A 24963-nucleotide genomic window follows, 5' to 3' on the forward strand; every position below is an offset into this window, starting at 1 on the left:
TGCTCTTTAGTCCAGTTACTAGAGAGTTACGTGTAAGGGATTTAAAGATGCATGTAAGCAGTTTTGTAGCTAGGGGCAAAGAGTGTCATGGCTAATACAGCAGGCTAGAGTAAGAATTATACTTATTTGGGCTACTGGAGTGACTTTTAGTTGAATTCAGTTAGTTTCCTTAAATAATATGTACCTCTTTCCCCTATACCTATAACTCCCTAAAGTCACAGCCAAACACCCGTTGACTTGCTCAGTCACTATTAACAAATGGCTAGTGTCTGAAAAGGCTTTGCCTACTGGGGAGAGAGGAGGGTCGATGTATATGATTATATAGTTCAATTTGGATGATGACATATATTCTTTCATGGTACAATCACTACTATGACCCTAGGACAGATTTCTAAGCATTGTGCAAGGAAGCACTCTCAAGAACATATGGTTTGTGGCTCAGTTGGTAAAAAGCTCACCATGGAAGCAGAACAACCTGGGTTCCATCCCTAGAACCCATATGAAAACTTGCTGGCTGTGCTGAACGCCTGTAATCCTGCACTGGGGAGGCAGAGCTAAGCAGACCCTTGGGGATGGCTTCAAAACCAGCCTAACCTAACCCACAAACTACAGGCCTGGGAGAGGCCCTGACTCAAAACAAAAACAAATTGTAAGAAGCCCCATGGTGGTCAGAGTCTGAGGAACAACACCTGACATTGTCCTCTGGCTTGCACACATGTGCACACACACACACAAATACACAACCACACATACACATCTATACATGTGTGTACCTAACATGTGAACATGCACACACACACACACACACACACACACACACACACACACACAGATATGCACACACACAAACAGACACAGACTATGCAATATGGTGCCTGGATTTTATCACTTCTTATCATCAGAAAAGTGAACAAAGTAGGTGAGACTCTTGCCCTCTTGGTGAGTGTGTCTGTACCAAGATAAGACTCAGTTCTCCTTTCTCCTTTATCCCTGAGCCAAGGTGAGAGTTTATGCAGTTGATCATTGCCCTCTGAGAGCATCTACAGATGAAGATGGGCCTGGATGAGGAGAAGATGACCCAGCCCACATCAGGCTACAGATGAAACTTTCTTTGTCATCCTTTCTCTTGACTCACCATCAGGGTAGCACTGAGAGAGGCAAGCCAGCCTTGTCTACTCAGCATTCACCAGCCAGCCTTGGATATCACTTCCATTCCTGCCTTCAACTTCTTGCTTTGCCTCTCTGCATCTTTTACTTTTTGGAGAATCTTTTATGACATATAAAGTGACACATTTTCTAATGAGGAAAGGAGAATAGAAGTAAGAATCATACGATAGTTTTCTACCCTATTTTATTTATTTATTTTATGACAGGGTTTCTCTGTGTAGTCTTGACTGTTCTAGAACTCATTCTGTAGACCAGGCTGGCCTTGAACTCACAGATGTCTACCTGCCTCTGCCTCTCCCAAGTGCTGGAATTAAAGGCATGTGCCACCACAGCTCAGCTCTTCTGCCTTTATTCTTGATCTTTTCTTTCACGTTTGCAGATTCAAGGAAACATAGACCAGTCTTCTTCACTCAGAAGACAAGTCCTTATGAAAAATAGGGATCTAAAAATATCCCTTGTTTACTCACGATATATATTTGCTTATCTTTCATATAAAATATAAGTATATGGTGACTTTTCAGCCATTTGGAACATGGTTGCCTTTAACTTTTTTTTTTTTAATATTTATTTATTTTATGTATATGAGTACATTGTCACTGTCTTCAGACACACCAGAAGTAGACATTGTATCCCATTATAGATGGTTGTGAGCCACCATGTGGTTGCTGGGAATTGAACTCAGTACCTCTGGAAGAATAGTCAGTGCTCTTAAACTGCAGAGCCATCTCTCCAGCCCTGCCTTTAACTTTAAAAAAAATTTTTTTATAAAAATTAATTTTTTTTGAGATAGGGGTCTCATGTAGCTCAGATTAACGTGGCACTCCCTCTGTATTAAGGCTGATCTTGAACTCCTAATTCTCCTGTCTCTACTTCCTAAGGGTATTATAAGGGTGTACCATGATGCCCAGCTCTAAGTTTCCATCTTATTACTGAACCTTTGTCCTGCTAGGCAGGGCTCTAGCCCTAAGGAAAAATAAGAGGAATATGCAGGTGGGGTACATAGTCTCCCTCCAAGAAGTCTACCTTTTGTCTGCTCATATGATGCTAGCCACTCTGGGTTTCAGGAGAGGCTGAGATAGGACTCTAATTTGGAAAGCTGAGTAGTCAGCTACATTTTTAAGTTCTAATAAGGAAGGAGAAGGGGGAAAGACATTTAGAGTCACCCAACAGTCTCTACGAGGTCCCATTCAGGTGAAAACATACCTATACCTTCTTCCCATACTTAAAAGGGAGAGCATGATCCCCATTGGATGCTAGGCATGGTCTCTGTCTCTTACATTTGGTCAAAATAGAGTTCTGTTTGGTTCTGTCATTTCCTGGCCCCATGTTACCCAGCATGCTTCAGTGCAGTGGCAACATAATAACTGCCAGGGAAATTCTCATTTGGAAAAAAAGGCAAGGCAAAGCCTGTCCAGTCACTAGGCTCTGGTGGTCACCAAATCCTGCTGGAGCAGAATTAAGGAAGAAAGCCTGGTCCCAGGAGAGGAGGGACTCTCCTCCTGCTCAGCATCTGGAAGCTGTTGGTGTTACCTTCAAGGAAGAGCTGTCTTCTTGCATTAGCTGTTCTGGTCACATCTAAAGCAGGTCCTGGGAAATTGCCTGCTTTCCCAGCCTCGTTTGAGTGAGTGGAAGATTTGGGTTCCAGGGGTTGTCTTAGGGCTTGAATGGTCACAGACTTTGCTTGTGGTTTCAATTCCTGCCCCAAATTAATAAATGTGGTGTATTTGTTTCTGGTTAGTGCCTCTGAGTATACAAAGGCAATGATAGTCACCCCCTCCCCCTCCCCATGTTTTAAGAGATTTTTCCCTTTCTGATCCTTGAGCTGGGCTTGCTATTCTGCCTCACTGTGTTAGCTTTTCTATTAAGATCAGCCCATTGGGCTGCTTAGACAATGGAGATTTATTTCCATTCAGTCCTTTTTTTTTTTTTTTTTTTAAAAGATGTTTAAGATCAAGGTGCCTGTAGGTTTTCTCCTGAACTCTTGCTTCTTGGCTTGTAGAAACCAATCTCTCCCTGTGGGTTTAAATTGTCTTCACTCTCTATTTGCCTGTGACTTGGTTCCTTCTCCTTTAACACCAGTCATATTGGATGAGGGTCTACCCTGTGGCCTCATTTGAACTTAATTGCATCTTTAAAAAACTAACTCCAAATCCAGTCTCCATCCTGAGATACAGATGTTATAGCATCATGTTAGTTACTCTTCTCAGTGCTGTGATAAAACACCTAGCCAAAGCAATGTACGAAAGGAAGAGTTTATTTTAGGAAGGAGGAGCTTACAGAGTGTATGATACAGGGCTGTGGATGCCACGATGGCAGGGATATGAGGGAGGTGGTCCCACGGCATCCGCAGTTAGAAAGCCGAAGGAGAAGAACATGATGTCTCATGCACTTTCTCTTTTTGGTTCAGCCCAGGACCCAAGTCCAAGGAAGAGCATCCTTCACTCTGGGTGGGGCTTCCTAACTCAGCTGACACAGTCTAGAAACTTCGTCACACACACTCCCTGAGGTGTGACTCAGAATTCTAGATCCTACCATGCTGACAATCAACGTCATTTATTACAGGTACGGTCATGAATGAGGACGGGCAGAGTTAACCCACAGAACTAGCCTTCTGAAATGCCGAGAATAGGCTTGGATAGGATCATCTCCCAGAATGATTTTACCCAATCCTATTCTCTATATAAATCATAAGACAGAAGCCAGAAGTGGGGACTTTTTTTTTTCTCTTGCTAAGTCTATGGACTCTTTCTATAAAGAGCTCAGTGTGAGAACAGAGGAAAATGAGCAGTTTTTCATCCCCAAAAGTCTCCAGATGTAATACACTGCTCCAAGAATGTGGGCTGCAAACCCTGGGCAGATTGCATCCGCTGTCATTTCTGCAAGTGGTTAGCTGTATCTGCAGGTACTCTCTCACAAGTCTTTAGTAAGAAGGGCAAGAACCAAGCTACTTGATTGCTATAACATGTGACCTAGGTTGGGTTGGTGTGGGGGATACAGCAGGAGATAGTTTGATCACATGGTCTAGTATATAACACAGGGTTCCAGATTGCTGGTCTCCTGGATATATATGTTTACTACTTGACACCTCACTCAGATGCTAGTGCTACACCTTAAAGGGGATAGGACTAACAGTTTCTTAAATTAGGAGTGTTCTTTCTGCCTCTGTGGAAAGCCCAGCTGTTGGCAAGTCAGAGCTGATATGGTGGGCCTCTGGTCCTTATATTTGGGATGCAGATGCTTCTAACCTTTTCCTGTACCATTTCATGGATGTGCCTTTCATTGCTGTGTCTCCAATTAGTGTTGCGGGCATGACTTTCCTATTTCAAGGATCTGGGTGAATAGAAGTGTCTTAGTTAGGGTTTCCATTGCTATGAAGAGACACTATGACCAAGGCAAGTCTTATAAAGGACAACATTAAATTGGGGCTGGCTTACAGGTTCAGAAGTTCAGTCCATTGGAATCACAGATGGAAGGATGGCAGTGTCCGGGCAGGCAGACATGGCACTGGAGGAGCTGAGAGTTCTACATCTTGTTCTGAAGGCAGCCAGGAAAAGACAGACTCCCACATGGTTAGGAGGGTCTCATTGCCCACCTTTACAATGACACACTTCCTTTAGAAAGGCCAAACCTACTCCTCCTTGGGACCAGCCAGCTTCCATCTTAAAAAAAAAAAAAAAGTCCTGAGAACTTGACCGACAGCTAAACCCAAGCAACACCCAAGTACCAGGAAGGGATCCCATGGCTTGTCCTTGGCCAGAGTTACTCCTTAGTTACTTCCTAGCAACACATAAACTGAGATTAGACTGATTGTTTTAGATGTACTTTCAGACTCTTCGTGATTGTATACGGTCTTGCTTCAGAGCACCCACCTGTCGTCTTACAATAGTTATTGTATTAGATACTTGCCAGGCTGGATATCCCCTCACTTACTCCCATTCCTTATAAAACCTTGTCCTGCTGAGGGTTCAAGGCTATTCTACCTTCCTGCTGTGTCAGGGTAGGTGGGGAGTCCAAGCTTGAGCTTAAATAAAGAGACCCTAATGTGATTCTATCGGAACTGGCTCTTTGGTGGTCTTTTGAGGGTTCATGAATGTTTCCTGGTGCAACACTTTAACAAGGCCAGGCCTATTCTAACAAGGCTACACTTCCTAACAGCACCACTTCCTAAGCCAAGCATATTCAAACCACCACAGAAAGGAATAAGGAAGTGGTCATCTTCCTTTAAAACGAAATCTTACAGAATCATATTCATATTCCACAATTGCTTTAAATTGGGAAGGATTCGGGGCTATAGGAATATATTTGGGCCAGGTAATTCTGGAGACTTTTATCATTATGGATAATAACGATGATAAAATAAGGGGGACTAAATACAAGGAGACAATGGAACTCTCCCCTCCAAAACAGGAAAATCTGTCCCTACATCCTGTCTGAAACCTTTCCCACTTGCTTCAGCTACAGAAGAGTAGCCATTGGTGTTCCTAGAAACAGTGAGATGGCCAATCATGGGCCAGCGTGACGACAGCGAATGATGCCTAGGGAATTGGTAGAGCACAGGTCTGGATGTGTCCATGAGAGTGTTTCCAGAGATTTGGGCTTGTGGGGGAATGTGGAAAATGATGTCCAATAACAGGGAAGGGCAGATGAAACAAACTGTAGGAGAAGCAGGAGGTGGCAGAACATACAAGCTTGATCCTCCTTGAAAGACGTGATTTCCGTTTCTGCTTCCATCTACAACCCACCGATTCCCACATGCCACCTTCCCCAGGCATTGGATAAGGACTCTCATCAGCAACTCTCTGGAGATCTAGGCCTTCAACCTCAGATGGCTTTGCATCATTTGGTCCCTTTGTTCTGAGGCTCCCAACTCCTTGGGCTGAACGGCTACTGGTTCATCTAGCTTCCTGGAAATGTTCATTGGAATATACATGGTTCTTGAGAGCCTAGCTTCTTAAGCTGTGGGTTGGCATTCCATATGGGCTCCTGTAACTCTGAGTGTGCCAGGAGGGGGGTCTTAAAAAATTGGCAATGGTAAAAGTTTTTTGAATGTACAGCAACCAAAAATTCATTCAAAATTAAACAGGTAATGAATGAGTCTTTAGTGCTTGCCTGTGTTACATGGCTTATTGTAGTCTTAGTTCTGAGTGTACAATGTGTACATTTTACATTATACACACATAACAGTATGCTATACAGTGCAATAAATGTTGCCTGAGATACAATGGCTCAGAGTCCAGTCTATTGTGTTATGAATTTCTGGGTTTTTATTGTACATACAAAGTTCTCTGCTGTTATAGAAACATAATCATTTATTTACATAAAACAAAGACTTAGCATTCCTCTGCCACCGCTCCTTAGCCTGGAAGTATCAAATTATACATCTTTGCATGGCATTAGAATCCTAAATTTAAAAATTTGCTGTCTGAGTTGCTGACTTGAGCTCAATTAAAAAAAAAAAATCACTAAGTAAGCTATACTATAGGATTAGAACAGAAATTTCAACAATTTCTCAAGTGGTTCTAAGCATACTTCTTTCCTTTTATACAGTGTGTGCGTGTGTGTGTGTGTGTGTGTGTGTGTGTGTGTGTGTAGCAGCTCTCTTAACAGTCCTGATTATAAACTTAAAATTTCAGTCAGCAAATATTCATCCAAGATTTAATTCTTTATGCAAAAAAAGTTTATCCACCTCACTGACATGAGGCAAACATGTATGTATGTCAAGTAAATGCTTTAAAGCAAATTTCTTATCAGTACATATTTGATTTATATACCTATTTCATACCTATACACCAGAAGTGTAAAATATTTTTAGGCAAGATGGGATACATGTGGAAAAAGTGTAAGAAACCATATTCTGGAGGAACAGAACAAATAGACTGTGTGTGTGTGTTAATATTTATATTTATGCATGTAAGTATATATGTATATGATATCTATATATGTGTATATATGATATATGTATAGATGTATAGATATGTGTGATATGTGTGTGTGTATGTGTCTGTGTCTATGTCTGTATATCTGTATGTATTATAAAAGAGAATTTAGATTGGCTTACACGATAGGACTTGGGTAACTCACCAATGTTTTTCTGTATTTGGAACAGCAGAGAGACCAGAAATTGCCCAGCCTAGGAAAGTCAACATTCCCAGTCCAGCACTGACAGCCTGCAAGGTTGCTGGTATGGAATTCATGTTGCTAGGCAGAAGAGGCTGGAGTGTGATGTCAGCAGAGGATCTCAGCAGAGGTAAGAGACACACTCAGAAAGAAGTGCTTGCCAGCAGTGCACAGTGATGTTTTCTCACATTTGTTTTGCATGCTAACTGCTTGTGGGGAAGGGCTACTCAGCTCGAGAGTGGGTACTCACTCCTCATCCTCCGGCTCTGACTCACCTGTCAGTCTTCTGTGAAAATGTCCTCTAAGGCACACAGATGTGTCTTATCAGTTCTAGCCATCTTCTACTCCAATCAAGGTGACAACTAAAAGCAACCATCATGAGGCATTATGGGATGCTGTAGCCTCTGATCCTCCTATAAGCCGATCTAATGTCTCATAATTGTGTACACGTTCTCTTAGTTCTGTTTCCTCCAGAGAGCTCTGGCATACAAAGAGTACAAACAGTCAGAGTCTGAAACACTCCTGGACTCTTTATGTCTTAAATTACTTTCAGTGCTATATAATAGGGTCTATTTTTGTAGGTTTTTTAATTACAGCAAAATCAACACTCAATGTGTAGTTAATAATGAGAGATAAATATTAGCCATTAATTACTTGAGGTATAGAATGGGATATGCTATGATAAGAACTTCATCATCATTTTCCCATTTAGCCTTTACAAAAATCCTAAAAATGGGTTTTACAGTACCACTACAGAAGAAGAACCTAAAAATGCCAGACATATCATATGTCATGACTTTCTTTCTCTTTCTTCCTCTTTCTTCTCCCCTCCTTCCCTGCCTTCCCCTTCTTTCCTTTCTTTTTTCTTTTTTTTCTTTCTTTTTATTTTATTCTTTTTTTTTTTTTTTTTTTTTTTGAGAAAGGCTATCACTCTGTAGCTCTGACTGGCCTGAAACTTACTAGGAAGACCAGACTGGCTCCAAACTTAAAGAGGTCCTCCTGTCTCTGCCCCTTATGTTCTGGAATTAAACTTGGGCACATACCTAGCCTAGGCTAGCTTACAATTCACTATGTAGCCAGACTGTCCTTGAATGATTCTTGGTCCTCAGTAAATGGTAGGAGATGACTTGTGTCCCTTTAGAGCGATAGTATCTGGAAACAGGGGGCTTCCTTTTCTCTAAAAACTAATGACTTTTCCACAAAAGAATAGATTTTTCTCCCCACACCCCACCCATGATCCAAACCTGAATTTTTCTCCATCAGTAGATATCAGTTCTCTGTTTTATAATGACCTGTGGGGAAACTAAAGCTTTTGTGCATGTAAGACTAGAGAAAGTTACAGAAAGAGAAGTATAACATAATGTTTGCAAACCAATTATATTACACCGTGTGCTGTTTAAACAGAAAATAAAACTTTAATTTTAAAAAGAAATGAGGTAAGTGGTTATCTTTAATTTTTGAGATGTAAATGGTGTTATATAACAGATGTGGTTGGGAACAAACAAGCTTCCAGTGTTACAGATTTTAAATGTTATAACCACTTCCAGACTAACCAAACACACATTCCTTTAAGCAGGATAAGAGAGACAGAACCTTGTCCTAGGCAACCGGGGTAGAGATAACCATGTCTTACTCACACATAGAGACTATATATAGGTCATGTAAAACCCACTCCCCTCATAGCAAAGGGATAAGAATGTGACAGGGATTCGGCTGTCGTAGAACAGGATGCTGTAGAGCTGAGGGCAGGTACCATGTACTCAGAGGCAGAAAAGGTCATTGGAGAGAAGAAGGCAAAGGTAAGATAAGAGTCAAGACATGAGGCCAGCCTGGTCTACAGAGTGAGTTCCAGGACAGCCAGGGCTACACAGAGAAACCCTGTCTCGAAAAACGAAAACCAAACCAAACCAAACCAAACCCAACCCAAAACCAAGAGTCAAGACTTAAAGATGCCTAAGATTTATAAGGCTGACAATAAAAAGACAAGGAAGGAGTAGGTAGGGGTTGGGGATAGGGACCGAATTGGGAGAGAAAGCCCAGACTGCTTGGTACCACTAGCTACACAGTTGCCTGAAATCTAGTGTATAGTCAGAGATGAGTCCCCTATAGACACGGCACTATATTTATTCTGTATAATTTCTGTTTGTGTTTTCAGTCCAGTGTCAGAAACCATCCCGGACTAGAAGCAGGCCTGTTGAGAATGTGCACTGATATTTGATTCCTTCACTAAGAGATATGGGACTGACCTACTAGGTATTGGATCCAGGACATGCAAAACCTTAGTGGAGTGAATTCGGGCATCAGAGCTTGTCTGCCTTCATGGAGCCGGTGAGGCTGCTGATGCTGAGTTTCAGTGAGATCCTTGGTGTCGACGTGGAAGTCTGACGGCCTGTTACAGCCATCGGGTTCATGGCAATAGAGCCTGATGAATAGAGCAAATCGTAGTTAGCGTAACTACTCAAAACCAATGCCATAATTAGCTTTAATCCTTTGAAGCTAAGGTTAATGGTGAGATCGTCTGCTATAAACATTTTACTGTCAGCAGGATATGAATCATAAATAAAGCCACTTTGGAGGGAACAGCAACCAATAAAGTGACATATGCTTGTGGAACGAAAACGAAGATGAAAACAGAGAGTTCGTTAGAACACAGTTTTGTCCTTCTCTTCCTACCCCCCTCCTCCCCCCCCCCCCCCCCCGCACTCCTTCCTATGGGATAGAGCCCAGGTCTGAGGCTTCATCCATATTCTTTATAAAATTTAATTTTACAAGGGATATTTAGAATCTGAATTTTTCTTGAACTGTTGGGGGGAATGTTATTCACTAAATTTGATGCGAAGTAGGAAACCTTTTAAATACCATTCTGTGCTATTCATGATATTGTAACAAAAATTTTTGTTAAGTGTCAGTTTTGAAAACTCATGGATGGTTACAAGGAGAAAGATCTGATCAATAGAAATAATATCTTCCAACATTTTTTTTTTTATTAATGAGAAAGTTGAAATTCAAAGATATAGGATTTATCCACATTCATGTAGGAAGGAAAGGGGCATATATCTAGAAGCAGGGTAGAAATTTCTAACTCTGTGTTTGTGGGTAGGTGTGTCTGGGTGTATTTGTGTATGTGTATATCTATATATGAGTATGTGTTTGTATGTGTATCTGTGTGTCTGTGTATGAGCGGGTGTTTCTGTGTGTGAGTTTATGTGTGTGTATATTTGTGTGTCTCTGTGTGTAAATGAGTATATGTATGTGTGCTTGTGTGTCTGTATGTGAGTAGGTGTGTTTGTGTGTGTTAGTGTGTGAGTGTGTGTGTGAGAGTGGGTGTTTGTGCATCTGTGTATGAGTGAGTGTGTAAGTGAATGTGTGTCTCTGTGTGAGTAGGTCTGTCTCTGTGTGAGTGGGTATAAGTATGTGTGTATCTGTGTATAAGTGAATGTATGTGTTTGTGTGTGTCTCTGTGTGTGAGTTTGTTGCATTAGAAAGTGAGAATTTTTTTTCCTTCCCAAGAATTTTTATAATCAACAGTGCCCTGCTTAATGTAGCAGGTTTCTTTAGTCATCCTGTAGAACTGTTCAAAGGGAATACTTTTGTTTATATTGATTTTAAACAAGCGATTGAGGCTCACCTTTGGTGGGTCTGTATTTTGGTGTCTGTTTTTCCCTCCCTATTGTTCGTGTAGGAACTAGAAATTGTGGTGTGGTCTCTTGTTTTGGGGGAAACTTTTTTTTGCTTTGTAGTGTAGAGGGAGGTTCCCTCCAGGTATTCAGTGAGAGAAGAGAACCAACTATTAATGAAAACAGTGAGATTAAGATAAACTTTTCCAAGTTAATGAATGAGTGAGCACTTCATGAGAAAACATCCTGGTTTCCCTGAATCCAGAGAATTTGTATAGAGAATATGAAGCTGAGACAATGAAATAAAGTAATATATTCTCTCGAATAGGTTGGAAAAGATTTCTATAAGACTTTACAAGATGGCGTCTGGTAAACACATTCTTGGCAGGAAGTTGGAATTGTTATTCTTTGGCCCTAGAAATAGTTTCTTGAAGTCAAATAGGGTGTTATCACTTCATCTGGCCTGGTGTTTCATAAGCTATGAACTCCGAGTCACAGTGGGGCTTTTTCTTCTTTAGGCTAGTCCAGGCTTGTTCAGGGTGCTCTCTCCTTGACTTTTGAATTTTTAAAAGAACGATGCTAAGTGCTTTCTGCATCCCAACACAGCTGCACTTTAACTCTTCTAGGTCAGCATATTAAGATCTTTGCAGATGTAGCTTGGCCCCAGCACCATGCAGTGACTCGGGTTTCTGTTACATCAACAAGAAGGTTTGTGCTTCTTCCTATACTGCCAGGGTCTTTACTCACTGAGCAGTGTTTGTAAATACCACACCACATTTCAGATTCTGAGGTCTGCTACTTGTATGGCATTGAGGTCATTCCCCACTTCAGTTCTGTGATGCTGACATTGCTAGTGTCCCCCTATAGACATACTCCCATCATGCTTTGTGTTCTGAGCTTTTGCTAGACAGCTGGCTTTTCAGGACAACACTTCATTTCCCAATCGCCCTTGTAACTAATATGGCGGTGTGACTAAATTTGGCTAATGGGTTGTGACTTAAAGCATGTGTGAGTATTATGGGTTGTACACCTGTCCTTCTCAACTTTCCACCCTTCTTACTGGTTGGACTTGCCTATATCCTAGAGTGGGAGCCATATTTTGAGGATTACATTACTGTCCTATCAATTCCTCATATATGGAAATGAAAAAGAATTTATTTCGGTTTGATTGTAAATTCTCTGTTTTGGGTCTTTTTGTTATAGCCCTATGCTTTATCCTAATTCATATAGTTCTAGGATGTTCAAAAATGATTTCAAATTGTTCATAACCAGGTGAAGAAGAGACATTTGTAGAAGTTGTAAGGAAGTCCTTATTTTATTATTTTGGTTTGGTTTGGTTTTTGAAGACAGGGTTTCTCTATGTAGCCCCAGCTGTCCTGGAATTCACTCTGGAGACCAGGGTGGCCTCAAACTCTGAGATCAGCTTTCCTCTGCCTCCCAAGTGTTGAGATGAGTTGTAAGAACGTCTTATAGCCAAAGTGTGAGGTTTCCTTCAAGAGAATACGCAAACAGTACAACCATTCTTAGCATGACTGCTGAATAGAGAACCTTATATACTCAGTATGTGATGCTCACCTTTGTCCACTTCCATTGTCAGAGAGTTTCTTACTTAGAGATGAAACCAAACCGTGCTGCAGCTTTGTTCTGGATTGAGGAATAAACATCTTCCACTGAGTGGGTCTCAACCAACAATGCACTATATCCTTGTAATCGAAGCTTCTGAAAACCTGCATGGGGTTAGGCAGACAATCGAGGACAGAATGGATATTTAAAGCATCTACAGCTTTCTAGGGAGTTTTGTTGATGCTTCTATGTATTGGGTGCCAATGACGAACCGTGTTGTTGAGATTGCCATGTTCATGTGGTAGGAAGATCAGCTAGGATTTGAGCTCAGGTCTTTGTGGTTCCAACGTTTATGTGACCCTTCCCTCCCCCCCACCCCCAAGCTGCCGCAGGAGTAACAAATAATAAAAAAAAAATACATTTCTTTGATAAGCAACATACTCAACAAAAGAGGTTACATTTGTAGTCTCCAGCTCTGCCCTGGCTTAAGGTATTGGTGCTAAAATGTCACGCTTTCTTTCATGTGTTAGCTCATCTCGATGTGCAGAAAAACGGGGATAATCTGGCATCTTGGAAGAGCATTCCTTCACAAACACTGTTTATCAGGAATATATTTAGAAATATATAGGCAATAACAATCAATGAAAAATGAGGCTGTAAATTTGAAAGTAAGCAAGGAGGGGTAGATGAGAGGATCTGGAGGGAGGAGAGGGAAGGGTGTAATGTGTGGTACATCTATTGTAATCTCAAACAATCCTTCATTTTTAAGTTCTTCCTCTGTCTGAATGCAGTTCATTTTTTCCCACAACTTCCGCTGCAGTTCTTTCTTCTGTATGATGTAAGTCCTTTGTACTGTCACTCAGAAGTATTTTATGTCCGTCTTACTGAGCAAAGATAGCAGAAATGCTCCCACCTATGTCTAAGGCCTTTTCTGTTTTGGGAACAGATATGCCCATTCGTCATTTTTACTTCGTTTGGACTAGTCATCCGCATTCTTATATGTGTTTTCTGTGGCTTGCCCTTCTACCTTCTCCGTTGCCTCGGGCTTATGTCTTTGGGGGTTTTTTAATTTGTGGAATGAAGTCTGAGGCACTGTCAATGGATACGAGGCATTACTGTCTAGGGGCCCCGGCACTGTGTGGAGTGTCACTGAAGTGCGTCATCAAACTTCGTCCACACCAGCATTCTGCAGGCAAAGGACTATTATTAGCTCCATTCTACATCAGAGGAAACAGACTCTTGTGAGAGATTAAGCACTGTGCTAAAGAATAAGATGAGAGAGCTTCTAAGCCTGCTCCTTAGGAGTGAGTTGTTTTATATGTTAATATTTATAAAGCCTATCAGATTTGGGGCACTTTTTCAACATGTTAAGGCACATGCTCCTGATAGAATCTCTAAGGCTAGTAGAAGTTGCTTGTATCTGACAGATTCATTCTTGGATTCGAGTGGAGATGGTGACTTCGAAATTAGTAGGGTGGCATATTAAGATGAAAAGTCCCCTAAAGGGGATGTATCAGTTATATTACATGAACAGGAACAGCATGCACACTTGCTCAGTTGTTTCTTTATGTGAATTGGTACCTGTGGTTAGATAAAATTTCTCAAGATAGGATCAGAGGGCCCTTATGGAAACGGAGAAATCTCTTCAGTCCATATTGAATATTAAGCATCTGAAGAAGCTGGGTAGTGGTGGCAGCATACACCGTTAGTCCACTTGGAAGGCATTAATCCACCATTAGGCAGCACTGAGGAGGCAGAGGCAGACATCTTTGTGAATTCAAGGCTACCTGGTCCACAGAGTGAGTTCCTGGACAGCCAAGGCTATACAGAGAAACCCTGTCTTAGCCAAAAACCAACCAACCAACCAACCAACCAACCAACCAACCAACCCAAAAACCCCAAACCACCACTGCCAACAACAAAAGCCGTGCGCATGCTCAGCTCTGAGAAATCAAGTGCCTACAGGTACATAAGAGTTTCCTAAGCACAGTGCAGTAAGGGTTCAAGTGTGTCGTCAATAATGAATGTTATATATATTAGTCTATTTTTTCTTCTGCTCAGTAACACTAATTTACATTTAAGGGGAAATTCTTTCTCCAGAATATTTTTCTTTTACAGACTGGGAGATGGAGAATCACGAGGTAATTCCATTTCTAGGAATTCTTTGGCCCTATTATACCACAGACATTACATCAAGGGCCTTAGATAGGTCACATAAGCCTTCTACCCCCATTGCCTCATCTGGAGAATGAAAGCATCAATTCTTTATGATTACATCTCCTTTCCTCATCCATTTTCCTTACTCCAAGTGGGAACAGGAAGAATGTTTGGAACGATGCTTGTGCGATATATCCCTGTTTGCTTTAGGACAAGTGATTAGCCATGATGGAAAACATATGAAAGTACCTTGTATGGTTATTAGCTGCCATCTCTCATCCACATACCCTTAACCATCTACTCCCATGTCTTTTGCTAAAAACCAAAGCATTGGATGTAAATTATGTGATGCTCCCTCTTGCTTTACTACACAAATATTTCATTCTAATAACTGCCCCAAGCTATTGAAGGCTGTCTTTCTGTTTTCTTATTGGAAACTGGCTGTTTTCCTTCCCTGGCTGAATTCTACTCGAAAGAGCTAATTTTTTTTTTTAAAGGCAAATGGCAGTTATTGGGATTTGAAAACACATGGGCTACAAACTGCCCGCTTATGTTTTAAATCAGGTCCTCCTGATTAGTTCCATTCCTTTGGCCATTTATGCCACAGGTGACTTCATGAAGATGCTTTCTGTGGCCTCCTATTAATATCTCAAGGCCTGGGGCTCTGAGCAGCAGGATGTCTGGTCGCCAGCTGTTTTCCCAACAGTAAGAGGGGATCAAATAGACAATGCACACACAGTAGTTCATTCAAAACCACAGGTAATCTGCAGCTGTAGCAAAAACGATTCAGCATTGCCAAACAGGTCCACCAAAGAGCTGCACATCACAGGAGCAACGTGGAAAATAGTCTCAGGGTAGTTGATGGTCTCTTTCACTCAGACTGCAGCCAACCTATAAAATCCAGGATCTGATACATGAGATTCAACTTTTGTGCATTTAAAAAAGTGTGAAATTGTGTGTGTGTGTGTGTACATGCCAAAGACCCAAAGATAACACTCTGGTTGTGTGTGCATGTATGTGTACATGCCAAAGATCCAAATATCACACTCAGGTTGTGTGTGTGTGTGTGTGTATACTCATGCCAGACTCCCAGGGATCAAATTTCGGTTATCAGTCATGGCAGCAAATGCCTTTACCCACTGAACCTTCGAGCTGGCCTGCCTTTCAAATGATTTTTAAAATGAAGTTCTCTGTCAAGGAAAAGGAGTAATTTTGATGTAGACATGCAAAAATTAGTACAATATCCTAGTTATAAGTTAGATTTGAATTTAAAATTTCCAACATTTCCAGATTGTCACAGCCTTCGAAATAGGAGCAGATCATATGTAACATTAACCGTGAAGCTCCTGATAGCAAACACTGCCTCCTCCGACACCTGAGAATAGAACCTCATCAATTCAATATGTAAAAACTGGGCCATGTGACATATTTCTTGGTGATACAGAACATAAGGGCAGATATGCAAGCTTTATGTGACACGTTTATCAAAGAACCCAGAATGATGGATTCCTGGGTGAGTTCTAAGCAGGTAAGTAAATTTAAAGTCTGAAGCTCAGTTTTTTGCTTGGTGCACTCTTGATGCTTAACCTTTATGTGGTACCACCTAAGGCCAAAACCGCATTGCCAGTCCCATTGCCAAGAACCCGGCTGTAATCTTCAGTTTCTATGACAGTACTTCTGAAAGAAGTATCAGCACACCCCTTAGTCATAACTCAGATCTAAATCCTGAACTGCCAAAATTCTATTAATGAATCATAAAAGACCTGCTCTCCTCCCTGAACAAGATGTACATTTATTCATCTCAGTGAAGCAATTGTCATCGTAGGGCCAAGTGTGACTTAGAATAAACTGGAAATTGGATGAAACCAACCATGCGGCACCACGGGCTTGAACAGTCATCGATGTTGTCAGTGAGCATTCGTGGTAGTGAAAAGGCCGTCCTAAGCCTTCCAAGCCCTGTTTCTGTTTTTTGACTGTAACTATGGAGACACTCATGCGCTTTTGCTATATTTAGTTAATTCATTGTGTTTAGAGGCTGGTTCCAACCTCCTGGCATTGCTTTTCTTATTATTTCTTTTTCTGTATTCCCCATGAACTAAGTGAAATATCATCCTGAGTATTATCATCTGGGAAGCTGGATGGGTGTATGAGGTTGACTCAATGTTTAAGGATTACGCTTGTACACCATAGGCCTCAATTCTGGGAATATTTTGAGTAACCAAGATTTATTGTATCGATTTGAATTCATTAAGAAATCCAAGAGGGCTGAAGATGTAGGTCACTGGTAGGGTGCTCGCCTAGCGTGAATAAAACCTTGGAATTAATCCCGGACACCACCCAAAACTGTCAGCAAGGTTAAGATGAAGCCCAAGCTCCCTCTATCATGGTGTGAGAACACAGGTTACAGCTGGTGAGCATAGGGATGAACAGTGTTGGTTCTCAGGAGTCACAAATATCAACGGCTGATCCACTGTACCAGAAATGATTGGTTCCTGATTCTGCATGGGTCATTATATGAAAGAGGGAACGGCTGAATTCCTACCCTGGGGAGCACAGAGAGGAAACACCAAGACCGAAACTACAATGTGATAAATAAATGTAACCCAAAGCTGCCTGCCACGAATTCCCTTCTCGTCTTTGGGTTTCTTCTCTTTGAAAATCATTTATTTTATTCTCTGTGTATGAGTGTTTTACTCGCATGTATATATGTGCACCATGTGCTTGCCTGGTGACTAAGGAGTTCAGAAAAGGCATTTTTTTTTTCCAGAACTGGGAGCTGCCATGAAGTTCTGGGAATTGAACTTGTGTCCTCTAAGATGAACAGTAGATGCCCTTAACCACTGAGCCATCTCTCCAGCCCCTCTAATTTCCTTAATGGAGAAATAATCTCTTTTCTACTTGTTAGCAGCTAAGTAAGGCAGGCACTGTTGGAAACACATTTCTGCATTTACATCACGTCTTCCTTCTTACTGCAGTTACAACTTTGGGGAATTTTGCAGAGAGCTAACTGAAGTCACAGAGTCTCTTACACACTCTTGGAAGTGACCTATGTAAATGTTTTAATGTTTTATAGCTCTGAACTGAACATGGCCAGAATGATCCTTGCCCCACTTCCCGCCCCGACACACACTTTTCTTGAACTAAGACCTTCAATTGAGCATGCTCAGAAATGTGCACCTTAACTTGAATATGTTAAGTACGTTGCCTACCTCTAAAACACTTTCCTGGATGAATGTGTTTTCTTCCCAGTCAAAATCTCCATGTCTTCTTCCTCGGTTAAGAATGTTGCTTAGGAAGTAATCCCAGTCATTTCCTTTCCCAAGACAAGTTATCCTTCTTCACTCTCCTAATTGTGCTTTCTTGGGTTGGTACCCACCAAGAAGACCCCGCTACCCTACATATTGAATACGCAAGGTGGGACAGTGATTTCCACTGATTCCTGCTCGAGAAACTGAAACAGATGATCTTTCTTTCATCCTAGTATGACCATAGGCTAATTAGAAGACCTAAAATTGGCCAGTGAAACCCACTTCTAGGTCTGGAAGGTGGTGGTGAAAAAAAATAATTTTGAGGCATACATGGTCAAGAGAGATAGACGCACATAACGGTGGTGCTTTGGGGTATAAAACAGTTGGCATCAATTACCTTGGACTTCAGCCATTTCTAAGACTACAAGCTACTGTTGGGCTTTTCATGGCCTTCCAGTAAGTTCTCTTGTATCACTCTGACTTTTGAGTCTGTTTCTAATGCTTATAGGTAGGGATCATGAAATAGTATCACAGTCTGGAATGGGAGTTATAGCTGAGACAACAGCATAGGTTGAAGAGGGCATTACCTGTTCCGTGGCTTCTAGGACAAGAAAAATTTCATAGGTCAGGAAGCTATGAAGAAAGGGCATGGCAGGTTAAGGAAAGAGCATTTGTAGATGCATGGAGCTTAGAGTGGCTAGGGCTTGGTGCCATCCAGAAGAAAAGCACGTGGCTGGCTTTGGTGTTTGCTTTGTAGTGCAGCTATGTACTAGAGTAGACAGAATTCTGAGAGCTGAGGCCCAACAGTTTTCCCTCTGAGTGATCCCTGACAAGCCTCTTCCCTCTGTTACCATAAACTATGCCTTTATCATTATGATGTTAGCTGGTAGGTGGGCCTGGTAAGGGGGGTTAATAAATGTTTAGTGAAAAAGTGACTTAAATTCAGTTCTGCTTAGATACATTCTTCAAGATTTCAGAATTGGAAGGACCCTTGAGTGGCAGAAATCCCTATCTAATCTGAGGATTAGAACTGTATAATTTCTGAATTTGGGCAGTACTAAATAGAGAACTGTATAATTCCTGAATTTGGGCAGTACTAAGCAGAGAATATTCCAGATAGTTGGGGGAATCCTGTGTGTTTTGTTTGCATGGGGAATCCTGCATGTTTTATATGCATAGGGATCTTGCATGTTTTTGTATGCATGTGAAGAAAAAGAAGACTAAGAAGATACCACTCCTGTTAAAACTTTGAATATTTCATAACGTTTTCTTTCAAGTAAGTGCCTCATTACTTGTCCAAGTGTTCTAGGTTACAGCTCATCTCATTTCCTGTTTCTCTCCTTGGAGGGCATGGGCATCACGAGTTAGTCATCTTCCCTGTAACTAACAACCTGCCACATGGTTGACATTGATTATCAAATTGCCTTTGGCTTTTTCCTTTGGTTTTCCTATTCTCTTTTTTAACCTTTAATCATCTCTGTGGGTCTCTTCTCAACCATGTCCAAGCCCACAAGAAAAGTTTGTTTCTGTTTCAAGACAAATGCCCAAAGTTTCTAGGCTTATTCAAACTGGCAAAAGTTAGATGACTTTCTAAGAAAAAAAAATATTTGAAAAAAGGCATTTCAGGAGTTCCTAAAATCTGACATGGTACTCTAGTCATTGAAACGATCTCAATATTAGTCACTTCGAGTGGATGTAATTTTAAAGTCAAATGTCTTTAACATTCTTCCTGAACAAACTCAAAAGGTCCTGAAGTAACTGTTATTCACAGATCTCCCCCTAAGTGCCACAGTTATTCCTCTTGTCAAAGAGCTCACAATCTAGTTGTTCATGCAGAGACAAATAAAAGAGATTCAGTGTGCTAGACACAGAAGAACGAACAAGAAAAAGAGTATGATAAGGAAAGGAGGAGTTCCAAGCCTAGCTGGTAAGGTTGCCTTGTACCCTACTCCCTCCTCCTCCACTTCTTCTTCCTCCTTTCCATGTAGTATGTTTTTAATTGAAATAGAATTACATTACTTTCCTCCCTCCGATCTGCTGCCCATCTTTGAATTGCTCCCATGCCCCCATACTCTCAGACTGATAGTCTTTTTCTTTGATCTTTATTTTTACACACACACACACACACACACACACACACACACACACACACATGCAGACACACATGTACACATAAATGCAGACACACACACACACACATGCTTGCACATGCAGGTTGGTGGTAGTTTGTTTGCTTTGGTCCAATTAGACAATTGTTGGTTGGTTGCCACTACATGAATTGCCACAGATTGAACTGTTATATAAATCTTGGTCATTGTTGTGGTTGATAAGTACTTGCAGGATTGTTTAGTTGAATACTCTTGAAAGAGAGCTATGAGATTTCCACAGTTGGGAAGGAGATAAGGAAGGGCTCCATTTCTCCTGGCAAGATAAGGGTATGAAGGCATTGGATGACATTGAGTGTTTTTGTTAGCCTAGGATTTCATGAATACATGGCAAGAGACAAAGCTAGTGGTCAGGAGACCCCAGAGGAATCTACATGATGCTCAGAGAGGGCTTTGGATTTTGTATAGTGATTGGAAACAAAATATTTATGAGCAGTTGTTTAGACAGAGTAGTTGTCCAGAATAATCACTCAGCTAAGAGATTAACATATTTGATAGGTGAGAGCTTGAAATAACTTTGGCCTAGATACGAAGGTTACAAGGTGATTGTGATCCACAGATCTGGTGAAGTCCTGACTTGGAAGGGAACAGATGAATCCGTATTCCTGGCTAGGCTGAACTTTCTATGTAAATAGGGCTGGCTTTCAATTTGTAACAGCCCTGTTATTCTGAACCCTAAAGCCACCACATGGAGATTATACACAACACCTAATACAATGCAGATGCTTCAAACTGTTATAGGACTGTATTTCTTGGAGAATAGTGATGAGGAGACACCTGTGCATCTTCAGGCTGGAGATTTTGAATGTGTGGATCCAGAACCTGTAGATACAGGCAGATAACTGCAATTCCTCAAATAATTCCTAATCTTGCATTCAGGTGGCAGAGGCCAGATACTTCCGCCAGACTTCAAGTCCCAGAGTTACAAAACTACAACACCTCCTTGTAAAATCAAAAGGGGAGAATGTTCCAGAAGCAGTATTAGATTTCAAACCTGAGATTCAGGTAAAGAAGTTAAAAGAAAATCCACAATTCAGCAAATGACCACACCAACCACACTGACCCACAATGGGGGAAAGTACTCCATGAAACAGTCTTCCTAATTTAAGTATGTAGGGTCTATATGTCTATGATACAGGATATAGAGCACCCCTCAAGAAGTATATATTTCAGAGTCAGGCATGGTGGTGTAGTCTGTGAGCCTAGCACTTGGGGGGCTGAAGAGAGAACATCTCTATAGAAGACAGTCTGGGTTATATAACGAGACTTTGTCTAAAAAAAAACAACACCAACAACAACCCACACCCCAAAACCAGAACGGAAAGGTTTATGTTTAGCTTAGAGGTTGAATGCTTGTTTAGCGTGTGCAAAGACTTAGGTATGACTCTCAGAATGGGGGGTGTGTGTGTGTGTTTCAGATGATGTCAGATCTAGGGCTCTGTTTTTCACTCATTAGAACAAAAAAACCAATGGGTAACAGTTGAGTAAGGGTGTAGTTGTTGTGGCTGCCAAATTTGTTTGGCAGGTTGTGGTGCTTTAGAGACAAAGTTCCTTCTTCTGCCCTTCTTACTTCTCCCCAGGGCCTGGTAGCCACAGAAGGAGGGTAAGCATGGCTTTGAATTGTAGCTAAAAATGGGACAGGATGGCAGAGAGAGTTCTCAGTATATGCCAGGGGAGACTGAGAGAGAAGGGGAGTGGGCTAAAGTGGGGCTAGTGGGAAAACTACCAATAATACAGGGAACCTCTGATGTAATGATGAATCTTGAGGTTCAAAACATGGGGGCGGGGCTCAAGTCAAATCAATCAACTTTCTGCATGGGATTAAGTTCTGAAAAGAAATCGGAAAGCTTTCGTGCCAAGTAGGTTTTAGAAAGCATGATATGGACACTTGATTTTCTTTCTTAGAAACTTGTTCTTTTTCAAAGATAAATAAAGTGAACCGTATTCAAGAGAAACTGGTCAACATGAATTCTTAAGATAGTGTTAGGCAGCCTGGCCCTGATCTGTCATCTAACAATAGCAATAACGCCAACACCAGTAGCTGGCTCCAGTGTTCAGGATGAGAATAACGCTATAGGGAAGGGATTTTTAGGTAGCAAATCTAAGCCTAGGAGGCCAATACTCTGTCTATAGCCAGACAGTGAAGTCCAGACTCAAGAACTAGGTATCTCTGCCTTTAAGATATTGGTCTCTCCTCTTCCTGTTTCTTTCAGTCCACACAATCTGGAACAGACAGGCTATTATTAATAGAGCCACAGGCAGAGTTCAAAGCTGTATCAGAATTGGAGAACTGGTGTCTGTGACTGGCTTGCAGATATTGTCCAGCAACCTTAGTAGTGTTTGGTAGAACCTGATTAGGCTAGTGAGAGAGTCTGTTGGGTATTCTGATTGAAGTTAATTAAGGGAGGGCACACTAGGCGCTAAAGCCATGCTACTGGCTAACCTTCACCTCACAGGCCAGAGTGCCTCTTACTATTCTCTTGAGTTTTGACTTATACCCAGGCTAAATTGCAGGCCTTGTGTGAAAGCCAATGTGACTATTGACCGATTGAAGGTATCAGGCACCAGCATATGAGATTCTTTGGGTAAGAGCACCCAAGGGCACTTTGAACAGGGCTTCATGTCTTCAGCTGCACTCCCCCAGTGGACAGCTGGTGCTGATTTCCTGTCAATGATGCATGGTCTGATGGTCCTGATATGAACTAATGAAACCATGCAGAGTTTCCGTGTTGCTAATTGGCATAGCGTTAAAAAAAATTGGATTAGATGGGGTCATTTTTTTTTTTCCATCTCTCCTTGGCTTGCAGGGCAATTTTGGATGGTAAAGTCACTCAATGGTTCATTTGTGAGCACAAACTCTATTTTAAGCACTGTTCTGGGTAATCAGGACAAATCATTGATTAAAATAAACAGAATTGATTGTCTCTGTCAATTTTGTAGGCCTATTGTACACATGGCATTGTTTCACGGACATGGTCTTTTGGTTTTTCTTTTTAAAAAAAAAAAATGAGGTAATTCTTGGAGTGTGGTAGAAAAGTATCTGGCTTTTGAGATGAGTACCAAGTTAGTTCACAGTCCTATGCTTAGACATATATATATATATATATATATATATATATATATATATATATATATATACATACATATATATTCAATGTAAATACATAACTGTCTATAATACATATTTTAAGAAAACAAATCAAGGACTCAAAAGCAGAAGCCTATGGCCATACCTGCTGGATATACTCAATCTCATCTGCCAAAAAGCTGAAGAGATTGTATTAGGTTATCAAAATTAGGACCCAGAGAATGGAATTCAAGTTGTCTTTTTAAAAACTGGGAGGATTTTGAGTGATAAAGACGAATGGGAAAATGCTATCATATGGAAAGATCAGCGTGGTGAAGGCTTGTGTGTTTAGGGAAGACTGGGACCAGTCTGGGAGATGAAGGCTAGGAAAACAGTTTGACGGGAGTCCTGAAGGGCAACATTGCTATATCTTGTTTCAGTGGAGAAAGGGAAATCATGAGGCTTGCGAGTGTGGAAAATTTATAATTAGAGCACTTCTCTAGGTTAAGAGTAACTGATTCTTTGAGCAATTATACATGAGGCACTTTGAATTGCATCAAGTTGTAGTTCTGTAATGAATGGCCATTTTATGAAACAAAAAATGAGGTTTAGAGGGCTTGGGAAATTGCTCATGATCATACCCCTTGAAAGAGATAATAGCAGGAGCTGACTACGGTCTGCATTGGCTATTTTCCTCTATGAGTAAGAATTAGCAATAAAGCACACGAGGAGAGAAGAGAGCTAGCCGGATGTGGGTACTGAACCGGAAGAAGGTGTGGGATATTGAGGTTGGTCGGGAACAATATGTGGGAAAGGGGGCTTAAAGAACTTTGCAATGGAATTTAAGAATTGGATGAGAGCAAAGATTCACTCGCAAGAGGAAGGGGTGAGTTGACAGTTGAAGTTTGGACTCAGCACAACAGTGGCATCATTCAGAGAAGCTGGGGAGTTAAGTGGAAGAGCAGGTTTTTGTGGAGGAGGAAGAAGATGAGTTTGGCTTTGAACATATTTGGTTTGTGGTATCGGAGGGACATCCGGATATCCAGCTGGAAGATTACAAAGTAGGTCTGAGCTCAGGGCCAAATCATTGGAAGCAATTCATGTGGAATCCAGTTCTCAGCGGGGTGTCATTATTGGAGGAGAAGCATATTTGGACAAGAGGAAAAGGCCAAACCAAGATTAGAGACCTGGTTTCCAAGTAAGAGGAGCCAACAAAGGATACCATTCTTATTTGTTTTAAGAGTTGACTACAATAAGGAAAGTCAGTAAAAAAGAAAACAAGTGTCTGATTAGCATCTGATATCCAGGAGACTTCAAGATGTAGATTCTGGACGGCTCCAAGGTGATAGCCATATTTCCTTGAATGTTTGTTTGGATAACTTTTGGCCACTTGCATAAGTAACCTAGATGACTTTCCGGCATTAGTGCACTGTGTACTTCAGTCACTCTGGTGCATGAGGCCTGGGATGTCCCTGGATATGATGATTTAAACGTTGGCACTCTGTTTGGGAATGTTGGAATAGTATTTCTTCATGCTTTGATTTTTCTGTGGTTCCTCTGTAAGGGAATGGCCACATGGGTTTTTCCTATACTTCTGGTCTCATCTAAACACACACACACACACACACACACACACACACACACACCCTCATCCTGGAAGTAGAATGCAATGATTTTGGATTCTGAGTGGAAAGGTGTATTGGAGTAAGCCACAGGCAGGGTCTTAACTACTGTACCTTGGGAGCATGGGTGTGTATCACTTTTGGTAAGAACTTTAGAAGCCAGTGAACCTCTGAGAGCTTACAGAGAAAGGCAAATTCAGGCAAGTGATTCATAGATTGCAATTATGAAAAACAGGAAGT

At 41.2% G+C, this 24963-nt stretch overlaps 1 long non-coding RNA gene across 3 annotated transcripts in view; it reads left to right on the forward strand.

Moving 5' to 3' along the window:
* LOC143436131 (uncharacterized) overlaps positions 1-9913 on the forward strand; it is a 65768-nt gene extending 55855 nt beyond the window's left edge. For all 3 annotated transcript variants that reach the window (XR_013106336.1, XR_013106335.1, XR_013106334.1), the window contains 2 exons: positions 7274-7414; positions 9440-9913. This is a non-coding gene — a long non-coding RNA (uncharacterized LOC143436131). The remainder of the gene's footprint in view (positions 1-7273; positions 7415-9439) is intronic.
* The last annotated feature ends 15050 nt before the right edge of the window (positions 9914-24963 follow it).

The sequence above is a fragment of the Arvicanthis niloticus genome, chromosome 22 (genome assembly GCF_011762505.2).
Source record: "Arvicanthis niloticus isolate mArvNil1 chromosome 22, mArvNil1.pat.X, whole genome shotgun sequence".
NCBI lineage: Eukaryota > Metazoa > Chordata > Mammalia > Rodentia > Muridae > Arvicanthis > Arvicanthis niloticus.